This window comes from Diceros bicornis, chromosome 2 (assembly GCF_020826845.1).
Source record: "Diceros bicornis minor isolate mBicDic1 chromosome 2, mDicBic1.mat.cur, whole genome shotgun sequence".
In the NCBI taxonomy this organism is placed as follows: Eukaryota; Metazoa; Chordata; class Mammalia; order Perissodactyla; family Rhinocerotidae; genus Diceros; species Diceros bicornis.
The window spans coordinates 83872445-83893803 of record NC_080741.1 but is presented as its reverse complement, the minus strand read 5'-3'; the positions used below and the strand labels follow the sequence as shown (position 1 = coordinate 83893803).

At 49.4% G+C, this 21359-nt stretch overlaps 1 protein-coding gene and 1 long non-coding RNA gene across 2 annotated transcripts in view; one reads left to right on the top strand and one right to left on the bottom strand.

Moving 5' to 3' along the window:
- HRH1 (histamine receptor H1) overlaps positions 1 to 4673 on the bottom strand; it is a 77346-nt gene extending 72673 nt beyond the window's left edge. Inside the window, exon 1 of the mRNA XM_058564987.1 lies at positions 4597 to 4673. The gene's annotated coding sequence lies outside the window, so the exon portion shown is untranslated. The remainder of the gene's footprint in view (positions 1 to 4596) is intronic.
- On the top strand, positions 3747 to 11471 carry LOC131419643 (uncharacterized). The gene is made up of 3 exons (XR_009223316.1): positions 3747 to 3778; positions 4133 to 4351; positions 9669 to 11471. It is a non-coding gene; the product is annotated as an uncharacterized LOC131419643 (long non-coding RNA).
- The last annotated feature ends 9888 nt before the right edge of the window (positions 11472 to 21359 follow it).

Here is a 21359-nt window from a genome sequence, read left to right as displayed (position 1 = left end):
TGTGAGTCTGGGCATTCCAACAACTCCTCTGGACCCTGGTCTCCTCACCTGTAAAACAGGGATAGCCACTCCTGTCTGGTTGTCAGGAGTCAATGAGTATGAAAGCACTTTGCCGAGTGCTGTATAAATACAGGGATTCTATGACTAGCAGATTTGCCCTTTGTTGGTCTGAGGGTGGGGAAAAAATTCTCTTCCCAGATTAGGCCAGCTGTGTCCTTGCTTCTGTTCATCAATTTGTCATCAAGGGCACTTATTGCTTGATGCTTATAACTGGGTGCTTATTCTGTGCACAGCATTTCCTCATTCAGTCCTCAGAGCAACCTAAAAGGAGCTACATTAGCCCCATTTTACAGAAGAGAAAGCTGAGGCTCAATCAGGCAACTTGTCATTCATACAGTCATTCATTCATTTATTCATTCATTCATTAGGCATTCATGAGCCCCTCCCCTTTGCCACGAGCTGTGAATACCCTGGTGAACAAGACAGAAATGGTCCCTGCTCTACTAGAACTGATAGTCTAGTTGGGAAGACAGTAAAAAATCATACAACAACTAACAAGCTGGCAGAACCAAGATTCAAATTCAGGTCGGTTGGACGCCAGAGTCCATGCTTTTAACCACTCCTTAAGGGTGCCTTCCTCAACCTCCTCTGCTCCATCCTCTCTGTTGTGATGTGATGGTTTCTAACATCCATTCTGCCGGCAGCGCCAAGTTTCAACGGGCCTTGCCATCCAAGCTGCTGCACGAATTGAGAGCTGTCAGCTTCCATCCTGGCCCATGTGATCCTTGTGTATTATCACTGGAGAAGTACAGCGGGGAAGATGAATGCGTAACAGAAGAGAGGCATCCTGCCCCCACCCCCGAGCATCAGAGGCATTGTTCCCAACGAGTGTGCGCCTGAGTCCTCTGCCACCATTAACGGCAGAAGTGAGTCACTTATAAATAAGATACGGAGCTTTATTATAATTACATCTCGAGACTCAGAAATGCTCAGCGTCACTATGAAAGGGAGGGCAGCAGGTGACTGGGGCTTGAATGATCCTCTGCCAGGTACGTCTTGCAGATAAAACGTCTTGGATCAGGAGCAATTACAGCTAATGCCCAGCCTGAATGCTAATGAGAATTACTTACAATTGCGTGTAATTCTGTGCCATTTATACCATCTGATGTTTTTCCTTCTTTTCTCTGTTTTTCCATCTGGGCGTTAATCCTGAGAAACAGACACTGGCAGGTACAACAAATGGCCATTTTGCAGATGAGGAAACTGATGCCCAAAGTCACTCAGCTCAAAGGGTCAGGGCTGGGGTTCTAACCCTGAACTTTTTTTACTCCACTATCCCATCTTTAAGGAAAAAAAAATTCAGAATTCTGCTGTGTCCTCTCCACCTGGAAGGTGCACAAAATATCCCCGGCCAACAAGAGAAATCTGAAAGGCAGCTGGGGTGGTGCGTTCTGTTGCCGCCTCTGCCTTGGTGAGGACAGGGCAGCTGTGGGCGGACTTATGAGATGAATCTTAAACCTACCCTCCACCATCCCACAACTGCCAAGAGGCCCACACCTGTCTCTCAGGGACCTGAGAAACGACCATGAAGAGAGAACCTGAGCAGGATAAGAAGAGCCTCTCTCCTGCCCACAAGCCAGAAAACTGGCCCAAATCCATGCCCCTCAGAACCAACGCAAAGCATGAAGTTCAAGCCACAGGTGAAGGAGTGGGGTTAGCCACAACAGTGATAATCGTGGTAACGCCCAGCATTTGCTGAGTCCCTAGGAGAGCGCCAGCACTGTAAATAGGTCCGCACTGAGACTATTGAAAGGTTTTAGGCTATTTAAAGCTTGAGACTGCACTAAGACCTCTGGGACACAGATTATATCCAACACGAGACCTACTCCCACTTTACAGATGAGAAAGCGAGAGGCTCGCAGAGACTGGGCAGCCTGCAGGTAGCAGGGCCAGGATACAAAGCTGGACCTGTGTGACTTTAATAGTAACAATAATGACAACTAAAGTTTAAATTGCTCTTTCAGGGGCCGGCCTGGTGGCGCAGCGGGTAAGTGCGCGCACTCTGCGGCAGCGGCCTAGGGTTCACAGGTTCGGATCCCGGGCACGCACCGACGCACCACTTGTCAGGCCATTCTGTGGCGGCGTCCCACATAAAGTGGAGGAAGATGGGCACAGATGTTAGCCCAGGGCCAGTCTTCCTCAGCAAAAAAGAGGAGGATTGGCATGGATGTTAGCTCAGGGCGGATCTTCCTCACAAAAAAAAATAATAAAAAAATAAATGAATTGCTCTTTCATGTATCACATGGCACCATTTGAGTGCTTTATGCACATGAACACAATTAATTCTCTCGCCAACCCAGTGAGGAAGGTGCTATGGGGAAACTGAGGAACAGAGAGGTGTAGCAACTTGCCCAAGGCCACAGAGCTCCTAAGTGACAGCGCTGGGATTGGAGCCAGCTCGATCTCTTTGCTCTGCCTCCTCTTTGTTATGGAAAGGCCACACCAATTCCACCAGGCACTCCTTGATTGGAAAGGAAAGTGAGAACACGAACCCAGAATTCTGAGCCAGTCCAAGGGGAGGAAGTTCAGACACAAGTTCTTCCTACCCAGCTGAGGGCCAGGAGAGACCACGCCTAGCCCACGACTGCCCACACTCCTCTGGGCTACGGGGTCCTTGGCAGGCAGCTCCAGCCTCCACCCAGCTCTGAAATCACGGACAGGCAGTGCTCGCCTTGGAGAGATTCTCTGTCACACTGGAAAACTGTACCCAGCTTCCCTAGAGACTCTCCCTCCACCAGGGGAAATACCTCTCCAGACAGCCAGACAGCCTCAGGCAGCTTTGGGCTTGCGTGTGAGGGTCCAGCAAGCCCCGAATCATATTAGGGTATTTACACGGGATTGTCAAGGCTTCCTGTGAGTGCTAACCCACTCAGCAACAGGCCTCCCGCAGGACACTTATCAGAGAGAGAGGAGAGCCATGCAGGGGCATCCTGGAACCCTGCTGCCTGGAATCTCTCTATTCTTCACCTTTGCTGCTGCAAGCCACAAGCAGGAAGGACCCAAGGTCCCCTTGGCAGCTCGAGCTGAGCTGAAAATCTGGAAGGAATCAAGTAAGACCTATGTTCAAATCCCAACTCTGCCACAGACCAGCCAGGCAACCTCAGGCAAGTTACTTAACCTCTCTGAGCCTCAACACACTATCTTTCAATGAGGCTAGTAATAATAGTGCCCACCTTGTAAGGCTGCTGCGAGAACTAAAAGAGATAATGCATAAGGATACTCTGATTGGTCCACGCTTGCTCCCCGTCCCGGTCTCTGCTGGTTCCTGGCTGCCTCCAAGAGCCAAAACCGGGCATTCAAGCCCCTCCCCATCAGAGCCCCCACCCCCCCTGTCCTTCAAGCTCTGGAGACACACTCCACTGTGCTCCTGTCACAGGGGCCTACCCCCCCATCACGGAATGAGTTCCCCAAGCACCTAGGATCTTGCTCACACAGTACTCCCAGGGCTGTGCCCCTCCGGTTCTGGGTCTCAGGTGAGAGCCCCCTGCCGGAGGTCAGCGACCCTGCCTGGCGTATCTCTACACTACAGGCTTCCAGAGTGGACACCTCAGAGAGATTAAGGGATTCGGGTCGGATTTCTTCGGGGGGGGGGAGGAGGGGGGCGGGGAGCAAAGGGGTAATCGCAGAGAGAAAGTGGCTTCCGTGAAGAACTGCTGCGCTCCAGCTCCTGACTTCCTTGGCTCCTTCCAGAAGAATCCAGAGCAACTTCCAGAATGTGGTATCCTCTCACTTTTGCCCTGAAAGAGCAGCCCCGATGCGCTTCTGCCACTACAATCCACTCCCTGGCAGAAATGCCACTAGCTTTTCAAGGGCTCCTGGCGCGGTACAATGAGGAGGAGATGGTCGCCCCGCCTGGGCTTGCAGCCGTGCTGCAGGAGACCGCGGGCGGTGGCCTTGACGCTTCCCACCCCCCGACCCCTGGCGACGCCGAGCCTGCGGCTCGCCCGCGTGTGGTTACGCGGTTTCGGTCAGGCCGACTCAGCCTCAAAACCCTGGCTCTCCCCTTGACTCGCTGGTGCTCCTGGGCACAACTTTCCCTCTCTGAGTCTCAGTTTCCTCCTCTGTAAAACAGGTATAACACCTGGTTCACCGAGTTACAGGGAGAATAGAAAGAATGGATGCCCAGAGCCTGGCACAACGAATGCACTCAACAGATGGGCTGGGACTACGGTTAGCATCAAACTCGGAGCCTGAGCCAGCCCTGCGAAACTGGAGCCTCGCCCTCTCGGCGTCGGCGCCCGGAGGCAGCCGCTCGGGGCGTGCACCCCGGCGAAGCCACGTGAAGCCACAGGTGTCTGCGCGTCGGGGCGCTGGGGCCAGGACTGAATGTCAGGGAGGTGCCGGGGAGCCGCGCTACGGGGCCCTACCCCAGCCGCGCATGTCCCTGGGTCCCCCCGCGCGCCCTCCTCAAGCCAGCCGGCTCCGGGGGTCTCTGCCGCTGCTCAGGGACGCCCGCACCCACGCCCGGCCGGCGCGCAGCCTGGCCTCGCCGCCGCGGCCCCGCTGGGCGCCTGCCCGCGCCCTGCTCTGACTCACCCGCGCCCGAGCCGGCTCCCGGGAAAGTTTGGCGGCGCGGCGACCGCGGCGACCAGGCTGCTCCGTGCGCGGCGGCGGCGGCGGGGGCGGGGGCGCCGGGGGAGCGGACCTGGGAGGCGGGGCGCCGGAGGAGGAGCCGCGCCGGAGAGGGCCAGCCCGGGGAGGAAGGGGGGGAAGGCGGGCACCCGGGCCGGCGGGCCTGCAGCGCCCCCGCACCGGGCTCGCGCTCCTAGGGCCGCCCTCACGCCGGGAGGGGGCGCTTCTGGCGCGGACACCCTCTCCCGCGTCCCGCGCCGGGGTCGGAGCGGCTCCCGCCCGGCAACCCAGCCTCCGGCTCTGCGCAGGGGCTCTCTGCGGCTCCCGGGGTTTGGAGAGAGAGGTGAAAGAAGGGTCAGAACCTTGGCGAGAACCGCCCCACGTCCCCCTCCCCGCCACACACACATACACCTGAGGGCAGACAGACGAATAGACAAGTCAGGACAGAGAAGCAGAGAGAGAAATAGTCAGAGACGAGACAATGTCAACCACAGACCCACTGAGAGACAAAGACATGTAGTGATACCCCACCTCCCCTTATCCCTGCTAGAGAGCCGGAAATAGACAAAGACAGACGGACAAAGCCAGGCAGACAGATAGGGACCCTATCCCTAGAGGTTTCGTGGGGAACTAGAGAGACCCCCCAAGGTCAAGAACTCCACACCCCTCGTCAGTTTCTCCCTACGCCCTCCAGATGAGCTCAAGTTTGACAACTGATGTGTTTCAGTTAGCATGCTGTGACTGACTGAGCGGAAAGTTGGGCAGTGTTGCGAGAGTGAGGGTGGGGATGTGGGTCTTCTGCAAGTCCCCGGGAGCCGCTGCCCCCTGACTCTGGGAGCCTGAGAATTCTTACTGGCTGCCTTAGTTTCTGGAGCTGGGGGAGAGAGGTAGAGTGTTCTCTCTCTCCTCAGTGCCAGGAAAACTCCACTTGAAGCTCTAAACAATTATGGTTTCAGATCTTATCTCAGCATTTCAAAAGAGACACCCAAGCTCAGAGGGAGAGGAAGGTGTTTGAGAGGAAGGGACTTGGGGGGAGGATGGCTGGAGTGTGGGTTTGGGGATATTTCATGGGGGTGTCTTAGCCTCCTCTGAGTAGAGGGCACTTCCACTCAGTGGCTGTGGGATCCTGTGGAGCTAATTTGAGGTCCATCTTCACCACCTGTGTGTGGTAAGTGAGTGATCCCTCTTTCTGGCCTCAGGGTCCACATCTGTAAAACGAGCGTTCATAAAAACAGCTGTCATTGTGCCATGTACTCTTCTAAGTGCTACAGGTGCTTACTCATTTAATCCTGATAACACCCTGAATAAGTAGGAACTATTATTATCCCTAGTTTACAGAGGAGGAAATGGGGGTACAGAGAGGTTAAGTAACTTACTCAAGGTCACACAGGAGGACTGGGAATCCACCCTATGCAGCCTGGCTACAAAGTTCAAAGACATAGTAGTGTTCTGTAATCTTCTTCTCACTGGGGCCGCTGGAAAGTTCCATGAGATCATTTATGTAAAGGTCTTAGCAAGTGCTCCATAAATGGTAGCATAGACCACTGAGCCTGTCTGCAAGGTGGAGATTAAAGGGCTGATGGTGATGCCCAGAGATAGGAGACTGCGGACTCAGGATAGCTGACATAATAGAAACATGGCCATGTTTCTATCCTAGGTGCCAGCTCTGACCTTAATGAGTCAGAGAGGCAAGGGATTCCCCCTTTGTTTCCCTGACCAGCCCCCTGTATGTTAGCATAACTCCACAACCAGGACTCACTCTGAGTCCACAGTCCACTCCCTCCCATTCCTTGGTGATTCTCCAGGGCCTCCATCTTCTACACCTTACCAGACCGTACACTCCTTGGTACTGAGTTAGCACTCAGGGGAGTAACTGTTATAAACTCTGAAGGAAATGGGTTTCCACTCTCTACAGCTGTAGGGCTGACAGGAGTGAGGGGGAACAACCCTCAGAAATGTCTAGGTCCACATCCATCCCCTCTCTCTCTCCTTTCTGCAATTCAGCAAAGGCTTGATTATTTGAAATTCCAAAGTTTCACTTTCTGGGCTGTTTTTAGGCCTGCTAAGCCCATAGTGATCAGCATTTTTAGAAACATCAGCATTTTGGAAACAGTATGTCAGACATTATTTGAAGCCCTGGTGACCAGGGTGTGCTGTTTTGTTGTGGCATTTGGAACTGATGTATCATGAGATAACTCAGACCATATCCTGAGTGTGTGGGGTGAAGAGGGGGTAGCCAGCTTACTAACGATATACATGCAGCAGAAGAAAAATAATAGCTAGCCGTCATGTCACACCTCTTGTGTGCCAGGCCTGTTCTAAGAGCGTTATGTAATCTAATTCATCTACTCCTCACAAAAATTCCATGAGGCAGGAACTGTTATCCTATTTTGCGGATGAGAAAACCGAGGACCAGAGAGGTGAAGAGCCTTGTTCAGAGTATACAGGCAGTGTGTCATTCCAAGATCAGACAGATAGGAAGCAGCTGAACCAAGTCTGGAAATTGGGTCAGTCTGGCTCCATGAGCCTGTTCCTACTTCTGTGATTTGTGGAAGAAAGTCAGAAAAGGAGAACCACTTGAGCCACTGAGTAGAGATTAGAGGTACAGATTAAGAAGAAGTAGATTAAAAATATCTGCTCTGCCACTTGTTAGCTCTGTGCTTACTTTGCTTCTCTGAGCCTCAGTTTCCTCATCTGTAAACTGAGAATAATAATGCCTATGTCACGTCCAGGATTTTAATGACAATTCTTTTGACTGCAGTCAATGTAAACCTGATTATAACCAGCTTCAGCCAAAAAGGGCTTTGAACTGAAAAATTTAGGAGGTAGTTCTAAATTCGGGCACAGTCCATGCCAGAATCTCAAGGGAAGTTGTCATAAATCTGTCTCCCTTTGTGTCTTGTCTGTTTTCTTTTCTGTCAGTTTTGTTAGCAGGCTGGGTCTCTCCACATGGAGGCAGAAATGGCCAATTAAGGGACCTCAAGTCCAAGCGATTACTTCCTTCCCAAAACTTCCAGCAAAAATCCCAGCCCCAGCTCCCACTGCCTGGCCTGGGTCACATGCCCAACCCTGAAGCCATCCTGGTTGCTCTGATTGGCGAAGCCTGAGTCACATGCCCCCACCAAGAGTCAGGGGGTGAGGTCAGCCCCTCCTAAGTCACAGGGACTAGGAGTGGGTGAAGGATGGTTCTTTAAAAGGAAATCAGGGTGCTTTTAGCAGAATAATGGGCACTGGGGCTGGACAGGCACAGATGTCTGCTTCCTCACAGAACTGCTGTTGGGATTAAATCCGCTCGTGTGTGCAAAGTGTTTGGCTCTGGTGGGTGCTCAGGAACTGAGTCCCTTCCCTTCTTTCCTCTCCTCTGGGAAACAGAATTCACCAAATTCAGGCCAATTGCTTCCTTGTTCACATGGGGAAACTAAGAAGGTCCAGAGAGGGGAAGGGACTTGCCTAAGGTGACCCACCTAACCAGCCACAGAACCCAGCTGATCAGTCATAGAACCCATATCTCCTGGCCTGAAACAAATTCCTGTTAAAGTCTTAGCTGAGAACTTTTAGATCCCCTACTAACCAAGGGAGTTATCTTTGCATTTACAAAGGGAGGACTAGAAAATTGCAAAACCCAGAGGAAATGAATGCCACTTATGTTGGGCTCCCAGACTGGTCAACAAGCTATCGACTGGTAGATGTGGGCAGAGTGCCAAGCCCCGCTCCCTACCTGTGGTATTATGAACGCAGCCGTTTCCTCTGGGGACTCTGCACTCTGGGTGCCAAGAGATCCAAGTAGTCATTTTGCTTTTTTTTTTTTAATTTTATTTATTTATTTTTTCCCCCCAAAGCCCCGGTAGATAGTTGTATGTCATAGCTGCACATCCTTCCAGTTGCTGTATGTGGGACGCGGCCCCAGCATGGCCGGAGAAGCGGTGCGCTCCCGGGATCCGAACCCGGGCTGCCAGCAGCGGAGCGCGTGCGCTTAACCGCTAAGCCACGGGGCCGGCCCTAAGTAGTCATTTTTCATTTAGCTGCCCAAAGAAGGCAAGATGGCCCTTCCTTCGTCTTAATTCCTGCTCAGTGTGTGAGAGCAGAAGTGCATCCTTCAGGGCCAAAGTGGGCCACGTAGCACGCGCGTTATTTAGAGTTATAAAAATGGACCCTTCCAGCTTGCCCTGACTCAATTCCAAAGCTGCTGGCCTTGGACAGCTAGTCTGACTTTCCAGTCTAAATTTAGTTAGACTGGCATGCTCTAGAGCTGCTTCGTTTAAAGGAATGTGAGCAAGAAAGGCAGACATTAAGCTGGAATGACAAGACCCAGTCCCTCCATCCCCCTAAGGTAAAGCATGTAGATTTGCTGTGCAGGGTGTGGGAGGAAGTGTCAATTTCCCTCCGGCCTTCCGGGAGGGCAATTTGCAGCCAGATGTTGAGAACTTTAAAAATGCTCAGTTTCTTATTCCATACTCCAAGAATTTTTCCTGAGAAAATAATCATGGATATCACCAAGATATGCATGAAAATGTTCATTGCAGGATTGCGTATCATCGTAAAAGACTGAAAATAATCCAAATGTCTAACCATAGGGAATTGGTTAAATAAATTATGGTACATCGGGATAGAATGGACTACTATACAGATGTTAAGATCATATTAGAGAGCATAGAATTATGTGAAAACTGATCATGGTATGAATGTTAAGTTAAAGGAGCAAGTTATAAGAGACTAGGTATGCATAAACTCATTTTGTGAAAAAAGATACTTATTTATGCATTAAAAAAACTTTAAGTAGTTATATCTGGGGTAGGTGGGAAGGAGAGGAAAATTTGTGGGTGCTTTTAGTTTTACTTATCTGTATTTTCTAACATTTCTTTAGTAAATTTGTATTACTTTGTTAATTAGGAGACATGCCCAATAATTTTATAAAAAGATTTGTGTTTAGTTTCATCTTAGAAAAGCATTTTCATTTATTAAAAGATCACAACCAGAAGCGAGATTAAATTTCTCCCTCTCCCTCCCCCTCCCCCTCCCCCTCTCCCTCTGGCTAGGATGTGTGGAGAGGAATGGGGAGCGAGCAACAGCAACCACCACCGGAGAGCAGTGCAGTGCAAGAAGGTTGCACCAGGAGACTGTACCCATTTGCTGTGTGACCCTGGACGAGTCACTCAGCATCTCTGGACCTCGGTTGCTACATCCATAAAATGAAGCGTTTGGTTACATTATCTCTGGAGTTCTTTCCAAGGCCGAAATTCTGGGTGTGGATAAGTTCTGTGAGCTCCAACGAACGTTCATATATGCTCCAGGAGAGCATGTAATAGCCCAGAAACGTGTTCAACATAAATTGTTTTTGTCTCTCAAGCCCTGTGAGACTGCTGGAAGCTCTGCTTAGCGTCTCTGCTTCTTAGCATCTGCTGTCTGCTCAGCTTCGCAGTCTCTCCATCTAGCTACCTAGGAAACGGCAAATTCATGGGAAAAAACACATAGATCGCTGGGCTCACCCCCTGTGTTTCTCTTCACTCTGGGATCGTGATCCTTCAAGTCCTGGCTTCCTGGATAGCTCTTTGGTGCCCTCTAACAGATCTGAATTTTCTTTTTAACAATTTTATCCAGATTTTCTGGTTGTTTATTGAGAGGATTGATCTCTACCGGCTAGTTTGTCATGGGGAAAAGCAGAAGTCCCTTCGTATGTTCCTAAGTGAAAGTGGCTGGTCATTAAATGGGATTCTATTTATATGCAAACGTGTATGTGCTTATGCGGAAGAAATAGAGAGAGAGCAAAAGCTATACACAGCTCTTATCTCTGGCTAGGTTTTCATTTTTTACCGTTTAGTTATATTTTTCAATTTTATACAATGGACACTGAGAATGTCCAAACTGGGATTGACTGTTGAGGTCATTTACACCCATTTTAAAAATGGGGAAACTGAGGTCAAGAACATTTAAGTTCATTTCGGTTTAATAACTATCGGATGCTTGCTGTAGGCCAAGAACCACGCTGGGGGCCTCAGGCCATCTAAAGAAACGTAACGCCTGGTCACTCCTTCCTCCATCTCAGATGTCTCCAACATGTGCTAGACTTTGGGATATGAAGATGAAGAGAACAAGAATCTGCCCTCCAGATATTCTAGCTGGGGAGGAAGATATCCAAATAAACATCCCAGAAACCATGTGCCAAATGCTAAAGTAATGGTGTGGCAGAGACTGTGGTTTGCCTCTTAATAACCATTCTTCCAAAATCCAACTAAAAGATAATATTTCCCAGCCTCCCTTGCAGCAAGTTGTGGTCATGTGACTAAATTTTGGCCAATGAAGTATAAGGGGAAGTGTTGTGGGGATTTCTGGGAAGTCTTTTTAAAGGGAATAAGCAAACTCTCCTTTCCTTTTTTCTGCTGTTTGAAACGTAGATGCAATGGCTGGAGCTTTAGGAGCCATTCTGACCCGTAATGTCACATTGGGAAGGGAACCCCATACTAGGATGATGGAGCAGATAAAATAGCCCCAGTCACTCACATGGAGCTGCTATATCAGCCCTGGGTTGTCTATCTCCATACTTCTTTTTTTTTTTGAGGAAGATTGGCCCTGCACTAACATCTGTTGCCAATCTTCCTCTTTTTTCTTTTTTCTCCCCAAAGCCCCACACATAGTTGTGTATCGTAGTTGTAAAGTTGTAGCTCTTTTATACGGGACGCCACCTCAGCGTGGCTTGATGAGCAGTGAGTAGGGTCTGCACCCAAGATCCGAACCGGTAAACCCTGGGTCGCCAAAGTGGAATGCGCAAACTTAACCGCTATGCCACCGGGCCGGCCTCGGTCTCTCCACACTTCTTTTGTATGAGAAATAAATAAACTTCTTTCTTGCTTATGCCACTGTTATTTTGGATTTTCTCTTACGTGCAGATAAACCCAATCCTAACTTATACAAATCCTAAAAACAAAGTGCTAGGGGAACAAAGGAGTGAAGGGAAGGAGGAATGACTATTTCCATTCTTAAGCATCACAGAAGTCAGAGTAAGTGTGAAGGGTGTGAAGAGTTCACCAGTGAGATGGGCAGGGATTAAGAAGGAAGAGGTTTTCAGGCAGAGTGGACCATGCAGGGAGCATGGGCACGGGGCTGGGAATGGGTGTTGGAATGGGCTGGAAATGGGCACTGGGGTGTTGGAGTCAAACAGCCTGGATTTAAATCCCATCACAATCTTTAGCAAGTCACTTCAGCTCATTCCCATATCAATCATGTCATCAATGCACAAGCGCCTTTCCTGTTGCCCTTGAGAACCTAGACTTTTGAAACTCCAAAGCCAGGAGAAGGCTCTGGTTTCAGTTTTTCTGCAGGGCCAGAAAAGGACGGTAGCCTTGAGACAATAGCCTAAACTGGAAGGATGTAAGGCTCCTGGTTAACAGAAATTAGCAAGAAGGAAAAACAGCCCAAAGAGCTCCCTTGGTGCCGCCACTGGCATGGCTGAGATGAGGAAGACTGACAGCGTCAAGCGTGGGCCGGGACGTGGAGCTGCTGGAACTCCCGTACACGCTGAGGGGCGGGCAGGAGGGTGTAGGCACTTCAGAACACTGCTTGGCCACTTTAATACACACAGGTCTACTTTATGACCCAGAAATTCCACTCCTAGGTATATCTGGAAGGTAGATGAAAACATATGTCCACAAAAGACTGTACATAAAGCATACAGCTTTATTGATAATAGTCCAAACTGGAAACAACTCAAATATCCACCAACAGGAGTTTGAATAAACAAACTGTGGTAAATTCATACTGTGGGATACTACACAGCAATTCAAGTGGATGAACCACTGCCACCCACAACAACATGGAAGACAGCCAAAATCATTATTTTGAATAAAAGAAACCAAACACACAAAAAAAGTAAACATTGTATAATTCTACTTATGTGATGTTCAGTAGCTGGCAGAACTAATCTGTGGTTTTAGGTGTGGTTACCTCTGGGGGGAGGGACGGAGAGGGACTGTTCTTGACCTGGAAGGGGCACTGGGAGCCAGTGCTGGAGAAGTTCTATACTTTGGTCTTTGGGATAGTAACGCTGGTCTATAGATAGGTAAAAATCCTAATATTCGCGCATTTTACTATATATAAATTATACCTCAATTAAAAAAATCTAATTTTCCTTTAAAAACACAGAGGCTAACATTTCAAAAATAATACGCTACCCTCGGTGCTATGAAGAGGTAGGAACGCAGCAGTCCGTGAGAGCCCAGGAGAGGCAATACCCACACTGTGTGTGGGGTCTGGGTAGGGACTGAGGGGAAGTGATGGCTAGACTGAACTTTGAAGGACTTGAACTGAAAGTCAAGCAAAGAAGAAGGCTAATGGTATTCCAGGCACGAGGAACAGCATGCAAAGGCGCTGGGTGAGTCCCAGGAGAACTTTTGTGAGAGAGGTGGGGTGTGAGGCTGCAGATGGCAGCAGGAGTCAGATCTGACCGAGCCTCATAAACCAAAGGGGAGGTCGAGGGGAGGCTTGAAGAGGTCAGATGTGGGCTTTAGAAAAGCTCACTAGGGAGGTAGGGAGGAGGGTGGCACAGAGGGTGTTGCAATAATCTAGGAGGTGGAGGTATGTGGCTTGAACTAGGGCAGGGGAGAAGGGGATTGAGGCGGGGAGAAAAGCTCCCAGGGATACTGAGGGGGGAGGCTTTGATAACTGGCAATACTAGGGGACAAGGGAGAGCAAATAGTTAAGGAGATTCTTGGGTTCTTGCCTTTCATCCAGGGTGGAGCCATTTGCTGAGATGAAGATCAGAGGTGACATTTGTAAGTGTGGTAGTGGTTGGCCAGATGTTGTTTTTGCCTGTTCAGCCCCTGCTGCCCTTTTCCTTGTGATAGAACTCTGCTTTTCCTATGGAGAACTACTCCTTGTTACCCTCAGGCCATGTACCAAAAGTGGAGGTGACCCTGCCTCTCAGCTATAGGACACATGACCCTCGCCTGGCCAATCAGCATGTTCCAGCTCTCTGGTGGAACACTGTGATTGGTTCAGAAATCAGCACATGACCCAGATTGATCCAATGAGAGTTAGCCCTGGAAATTCTGCTGGAACTCTTGGGAAAGAAGCCTGTCTTTTCTGCTGGGGGTGTTGAGCTGATGGAATGTAAGCCTGGAGCTGCTGATGGCCATCATTGCCACCAAGAGGGGGAAAGCTGCCTGAGAATGAAGCCAGCACTTGAGAGTGAGGAAGAATGAGAGCCAAAAGAATGAGAGAGCTGTATGGCTGATGAAATTGTTGGGGCCCCCTAGATCTAGCCATGCCTGAAGACTAACCTGGACTTTTCATCTTTGTGAGCCAACGGATTCCCTTCTTGGAGTAAGTCTATTTGAGGTGGGCTTTTTGTCACTTCTAACTGAAAAAGTTCTCATGAATATAGGCTCCACGAAAATGCTTTTATATGTTTAGGATGATGAGAAAGTTCTGGAAATAGATAGTGGTGATGGTTGCACAACATTGTGAATGTACTTAATGCCAGTGAATTGAACACTTGAAAAATGGTTAAAATGGTAAATTTTATGTTAGTATATTTTACCACAATTTAAAAATGTTTTTTAAAAAGCTCTTATAGATATGCTGAGACAAGCTTTAGGTAAAGGAAACATAAAATGGCTTCATGGAAGATGTGCATTTGGAGATGGAGCTTGAAAGATAACTGAACAAGATCTGGTGTGGAAGGGGAAGGATTTCAGGTGGAGGGAACAGTACAAACAAACCCTTGGAGGGAGGCAAGTAAAATTTGCATTCAGGGGAGAGTGAGTGGTCGAGTTGGCCTGAGTGGGCTGGGGAATGGTGGGAGATGAGTCTGGAAGGAAGGTTAGGGGCCAGACCAGAAGGGTCTTGAATGCCAGGGTGAGTTTGGGTTAACTCAACCAAAGGTCAATTCCTGTTGGCTAGAAAAGGCATCAAGCATTTCCACGGCTGTCGGGAAAACTCCATGGCAGCTGTCTACAAGCCAGGAAGAGAGCTCTCACCAGAGCTAAACCCTGCCTGCACCCTGATCTCAGACTTCCAGCCTCCAGACCTGTAAGAAAATAAATTTCTGTTGTTTAAGCCACTCAGTCTACAGTATTTTATCGCAGCCCAAGCAAACTAAGACACACGACATTGTACATTTTACAGATGGAGACACTGAGGCCCAGAGAAGTTATGTAATTCTCGCAGAGTCACGCAGCCTTTAAATGTCAGAGCCCAGGTTAAAACCTGGCAAGTGGATATGTTTTTACAAGTGCATAGGGATGACGGGAGGTCAGTGGAGTTCCTCTGAGGGAGGCTCTGGGAAGAAGGGAGCAGGGAGCAGTGTCTTGAAATGGGGAGGTGGCTTGGTGGAGAGGCTGGGGCATGGAAGGGTCTGAGGGGGCAGAGTGAGTCCCCAGGAGGCTCCCAGGGATGTATGAGGGCAAAAAGGGAGCATAGCTGGAGTGGAAAGTATGAGCAAGTCCGGGTGTGTGGAAGAGGCCTGGGTTAAGGCATGTGAGTGTTCGGCAGAATTGCAGCTGGAGGGCTGTGCAGAGTGAGAGATCTTGGAGCTTGAGCCAAAGTCAACCACTGTGCCTAAAGGGGAAGAAGGACTAATTTTGCCTCTTGGGTAGTTTTAATATATTCACAATTTTATACAACCATCACCACTATCCATTTCCAGAACATTTCCGTCACTCCAAAAACACAACTCCATATCTCCCAATTCCCCTCTTCCCCCATTTCCTGGCAACCACTAATCTACATTTTGCCTCTATAGATGTCCCTATTCTACACTGTCATATAAATGGAATCAACAATGTATTGTCTAATGTGACTGGCTTCTTTCACTTAGCGTAATGTTTCCAAGGTTTATCCATGTTGTAGCACGTGTCAGTACTTCGTTCCTTCTTATGGCTGAATCCTATCCCATTGAATGGATAGTCCACGTTTGGTTTATCCATCCATTAGTTGATGGACACTTGGGTTGTCACCTCTTTTTGGCTGTTATGCTGCTATGAACATTCTTGTACAAGCTTTTGTATGAATATACGTCTTTTATTCTCTTGGGTATATGCCTGGGAATGGAATCGCTGAATCATATGTTTAATTTTTTGAGGAACCACCAGACTGCTTTGCAGAGGAGCAGCACCAATTTTCATTCCCATCGGCAATGTTTGAGGGTTCCAGAGTCTCCACATCCTCTCCAACACCTGGTGTTTTTTCTTTTATTACAGCTGTCCTAGTGGATGTGAAGTGGTATCTCACTGTGATTTTTATTTGCATTTCCCTAATAACTAGTGATGTTGAGCATCTTTTCATGAGCTTATTGGCCATCTGTATATCTTCTTTGGAGAAATGTCTATTCAGATCCTTTGCCCATTTTTCAGTTGGGTTGTCTGTCTTTTTATTGTTGATTGTAAGAATTCTTTATGTATTCTAGATACTAGACCCATATCAGATATACGATTTGCAAGTATTTTCTCCCATTCTTCGGGGGATGCCTTTTTCTAATTCACACCAGGGCTTCTTTGGGTCTGGTAGGGACCTTAATCCCTCAGCCAGAGCACCGGACACTCTCCCACCATGAAAACAGAAACAGTCTCTGAGAGGTCTCGCTCAAGAGGATGTGGTAGCATCTCAGTCCCTTTACAGTGGGTTCACCACGTGCCAGGCACTCGGGATATAAATCTGAAGATAACGTGGTCCCTCCCTGTCGTGTTCTGAATTTCCATTAACAATACCTACTATCACCCAGACTCTCAAGCCCAAAACTCAGGCGGGGCCTTGACCCCTCCACTCTCAGGCCACCATCCAATCAGCCACCACAGCCCGTCACCTCTCCACTCTCCCTGCACCCCACAGCCTGCCCCCCAGCTTAGGCCGTGGTTACCTGAATGATTTCAACAGCTTCATAATTGTCTGCAGACATTACAGCTTGCTTCTTCCAGTCCATTCTCCCCTCCATCAGCACACGAGCAGAGTGACTTTTCTTAAGTGGAAATCTCATCGTGGGGCTCCCCTTGTGGACAACTTCTCAATGGCTTTTGTCAAGAGAAAACACGCAAGGCCTGCCGAGGCAGCCTTTGGCTCGACTGATCTCTCCACCATCTTTCTTAAAGTGACTCAGCCAGACTGCACCTTCTCCCAGTTTCCTGGCTCACCCCGCCTCCACACTGTGCAGAAATCATTCACTCTGAAATAGGGGCTGGTAAAGAAATGGCAGCGAGGGTTTCCAAAACAGGTCACAGGTTAGGTGGCAGCTGGGCAGGGAGGAGCTGGGGGTTTGTGTGGGGAAAGGGAAGAAGAAGGGGAAGGGGAGGGGTGATGTGAGGGGAGGGGACCTCGCTCACACGTGTGTGGGGGGTGACATACTTGGACACGCAGGCCCGCCTGGTATTCATCTGAGTCACCGAGAGTCTCCTGGGCGTGTGAGAGCCTGAGTCAGCCCCAGCAGTGGGAGGCAGGGTACGCTGGCCCACTTGGATCCTCTTAGAGTCCTCAAATCCAAGGGCTGGAGGCCCTGTGGCTCACCCCTCCAATCTTGGCCTCTAAAACCTCCATTCTTTCCACCTCAAAAATGGGAATGATGACACCCTCCAGGCTGTCGTGGGGCTCAAAGCAAATCTGTGCTTGGGAAGCACATCTGGACTATGGTGTTAACTTTTCTAACAGATGGGGAAACTGAGGCCCAAAGAGGAGTCAGTAGTTTCCAGCCTTGACTGTATCTTAGGATCACCAGAGGAATTGGTTGAAAATAAGGATCCCTGGATCCTCCTACTGGCTTGGGGTAGACCCTGTCATCTGTATTTTTACATGTGATTCTGCTGAGAACCAGGGGAGCGGCTGACTGCTCCGAGGACACACAGAAAGGTGTGGGTCTGGTTCTCTTCCCAGAAGCCCGAGGTGTGCCTGTGGCGGGCAGGTCACTGAGGTCGGGGCTGTGTGTGGCTGGCACACCTTGCTTTCTCAGCCTGGGAAATATTCTCACTATTTCCAAGCTGCTGGGTGGGGCAGGAACAGAGGGGAGGTGGTGGTGGCGGGGGAGGCAGGTGCAGCAGGCTCCCAGCATCCTCCTGTCTCCCTGCCCGCTCTTCCCATCAAGACCTGCTCTCCGTCTGGGATCTGAAATGCATCCACACTTAAGTGCAATTTGCCTAATAATACCAATCTAAAACATGACCATAGTTCCTTCTTTCTTTTCTTCTCTCTCTCTCTTTCCTTCCTCCCTCTACCACCTCCATGGTCTGCTTTTTAATCTTGCGCCTGATTTTGAGCTGTGAATCTGAGTTGCATTTTCTCAGGTCTTTATTTCTTCATTTATTATTATGTTTTCCACACTCGCTGGGCAAAGCCATGACTCTGGTCCTGTCCACTCTCAGCCAGCCCCGCCCCTGCCCCCACACAGCTGCAGCTGAGCACGGCCCCGCCCCGAGAAAAGCTCACAACCACCCACGGTGCGCACTTTAAAATTCATGACCTTGGATGTGAAGAGAGCCCTCAGTGCTGCCGGCAATTAACTCTACCTCCCCACTCCTTCCCTCTCCAGCTCCGCTAGACTCGCTCACTCCTCCGCTCCCCTAAACCCCCATCGCCTCCTCCCCGGTGCTCTCTCTCTGTTTCCCATTCAGTGAGAAGACTGAAGCAGTCAGCAAGTCCACAGCCCCGCCACGCATGACCCTCCTGCTGCATCTCCACCCACAGACTCAGCCTTCCTACCTCTGGCCACAGGTGAGCTGACCATGCGCTTACGCGTCTGTATTGTGCACTGGACCCACCACTCTTCATCTGCTCAAGGACATCTCTCCAGCAGCTCTCCCTCTTTTCCCACAGCGTCATTTTTAACCTCCTCTGGATCATTCTCTTCAGCATACAAACATGCCGTTATTTTGTCTTTAAACTCTTCTTGACCCCTCGTCCCCCTCTAGCCACACGTTCGTGTCTTCCTGTTTTGGTTAGTTATTGTTGTGTAACAATCCACTTCAAAAAACAACCATTGTATTCTCTCTCCAATTGGGTGGGTTGATGGGCTCAGCTGGGTGGTTGTTCTGCTTCGTGTGGCATCAGTTAGGACTGTATCCTTCTGCCGGCTCCACTGGGCTAGGATGTCCCAAAGCTGGTGGTTGGTGCTGGCTGTTGGCTGACGCTCGGTTGGGGCTGTTGAGCAGAGGGCCTCCATTCTCTCCTCCATGCAGCCTCTGCATGTGGCTTGGGCTTCTTACAGCATGGTGCCTGGTTTCCAAGAGTGCAGAAGCTGCTGGACCTTCTTAAGGCTTCAGCCTGGAACTAGCACAATGTGGCTTCTGCTGCATTCTATTGGTTAGAGCCAATCACAGGGAAAGCCTAGATTCAAGGGAAGGGACTATGCAAGGACTTGAATACCAGGAGGCAGGTTCATTGGATGCCACTGAGCAAAAATCTACCACACTTCCTATTCCTCAAAAGAGCTGTCCATCCTCAATCTCTCTAATTCCTCCCTCCCATTTTTCTTAAAACCATTCCAATCAGGCATTCATGCCTGCTGCTCCACAGATGCCCCTTTGGCCAAGGTCGCCAATGTCCTCCACAAGGCAGAATCCGGGGTCAGTTCTCAGTCCTTGTGTTCCTTGGCTTGGCAGTCGACTGCTCCCTTCTTCACTTGATATCTGGGACCCTGTGCTGTTTTAGACTTCCCCCTACTCACTCATCTCTCCTTCTCATTCTCCTGCACTGGTTTTCTTCTCTCCCCAACCTCTTAATGTTGGCATGACCTGGGCTCAGTTCTTGATCCTCTTCTCTTATCCATCTGTATCACTCTCTTGGTAATCCCACCCGATCTCATTGCTTTAAATATCATTTATATGTAAGTGACTCCACATTTATATCTCTAGCCTGGATCTCTCCTGAATTCCAGTTAATATCAACTGCCTATTGACATCTCCACTGGATATCCAGGGCACGTCCAAACCCCTCGTGTCCAAAACTAAACTCCTAATCCCGCCCCCCTTCCCAAAACCTTGACTTGACCCACGCTTTCCCCGTTTAGGTTGATGGCAACTCCTTTCTTGCAGTTGCTCAGGCCGAAAACCCTAGCATCAAACTGGATTCCTCTCTTTCTCTCATACTCGTATACAAAACGCCATGAAATCCTGTTGGATCTCCCTTCAGAATATATCCAGACTCTGACCATCTCTCATCGCTTTAACTGCTGCCACCCTCTTAGCCTCACACCCTCACCCCTGGTGTGAGCCACCACCCCCTTGTAGCTGTCTGACTTCTTATTGTTCTTTCTACTTCTACCCTGACCTCCTATGGCCTACTGATTTACGGCAGAGTGGCCAGAGGGATCCTTTTAAAATCTAAGCCAGATTATGTCCCTCCTCTTCTCAACACCCTCCAATGGCTCCCATGTCACTCAGCAAAAAAGTGGAAGTTCTCACCATCACCTACAAGGCCCTCTCTGAGCTGGCCTCTCCGTGACCTCTGACCCCTTCTTCTCTCCCCTTCACTCACTCTGCTCCAGCTGCTCGGCCTCTGATATTATCCCTCAAACACAGTGGGCACACTCCCACCCAAAGTCTTCACATAGGCCCTTTCCCCACCTGGAACGCTCTCCCCCTAGATCTCTGCAGGGCTCTCACCTTCACTTCCTTCAAATCTTTGCTCAGAGGTTACCTTCTCCGTGAGGCCTTCCCTGATCTTTCCATAGAATTGCACCCCACCCCACCTCTCTGGCTTTTCCAACTTCCCTTTCCCTGCTCTTTTCTCTCGTCAATAGCTCTTAACCTTCTAACCTACTCTATAATTTACTCATTTATTATGTTTATTGTTTATTGTCTATCTCGTGCTGCTAAAACGTAAGGTTCACTAGGGTGAGAATCTCTGTCTCTTGTTCACAGATGTATTCTAATGCCTAGAGTGGACCCAGGTACAGGGAGGGTGCTAAAATTTTATTTTTTAATTTTACTGTAAGTGTCTTGAATCTTCCTAAATATCTCAAATCCTTTGTGACACAAGGCAGAATGTAGACAAATTCATTTTTGCTTTCACCACTCACCCATCCATCCATCCATCCATCCACTCGACTGCCCATCCATTCATCTATATCCATTTATCTGCTTATCACCATCGATTCATGTCTGTCTGTCTTTCTATCCATCTATGCATTTGTCCCATCCAACATATATCCAGCTAATCCTTCAAACAAACATTGTTGAAGCATTTACTTTTGGCAAAGTGCTGTGCTGGGCTCTACAGTCAAATCCACGACGATAAGATTTTGACCCCGGAGGTAGTTGTAAGTGAATAAGTAACTGTTCCAGGATGTTCTCCTGAGGGAAAACAAAACAAAACAGGGCCTGAGGTCTTAATGTAAAGAAAGGCACCTTAAGCGACAGCTGGTGAATTGCCCGGGTGGAGGCAGGCTGGGGGAGGGGGAGAGGGAAGTTGCTGGGCTCCCTCCTCCTCTGCTTCCACTTTAGGCTGCCCTTGCCCACTGGGCACAGGCCTGGGACATCTGGGTTCTTCTTCCCTCCACGTCCCTGAGCCTCGGTTTGCTCATCTGCAAAATGAGATAGTAGCACTCACCTGAGAGAATTAGCAGATGCAGGGAGGAAACATCTTGTATGAGTGGTTTTTCACCCTGGCAGCACATTCTAGTACCCTGGGAAGCTGATGCCCGGGTCCCCCCTCAGAACAATTAAATCTGAACCTCTTGGAGTGGGGCCTGGGCACCACATTTTAATTGTTTGGCGGTGGGGCCTGGGCATTGCTGTTTTTAAGAAGCTTCCAGA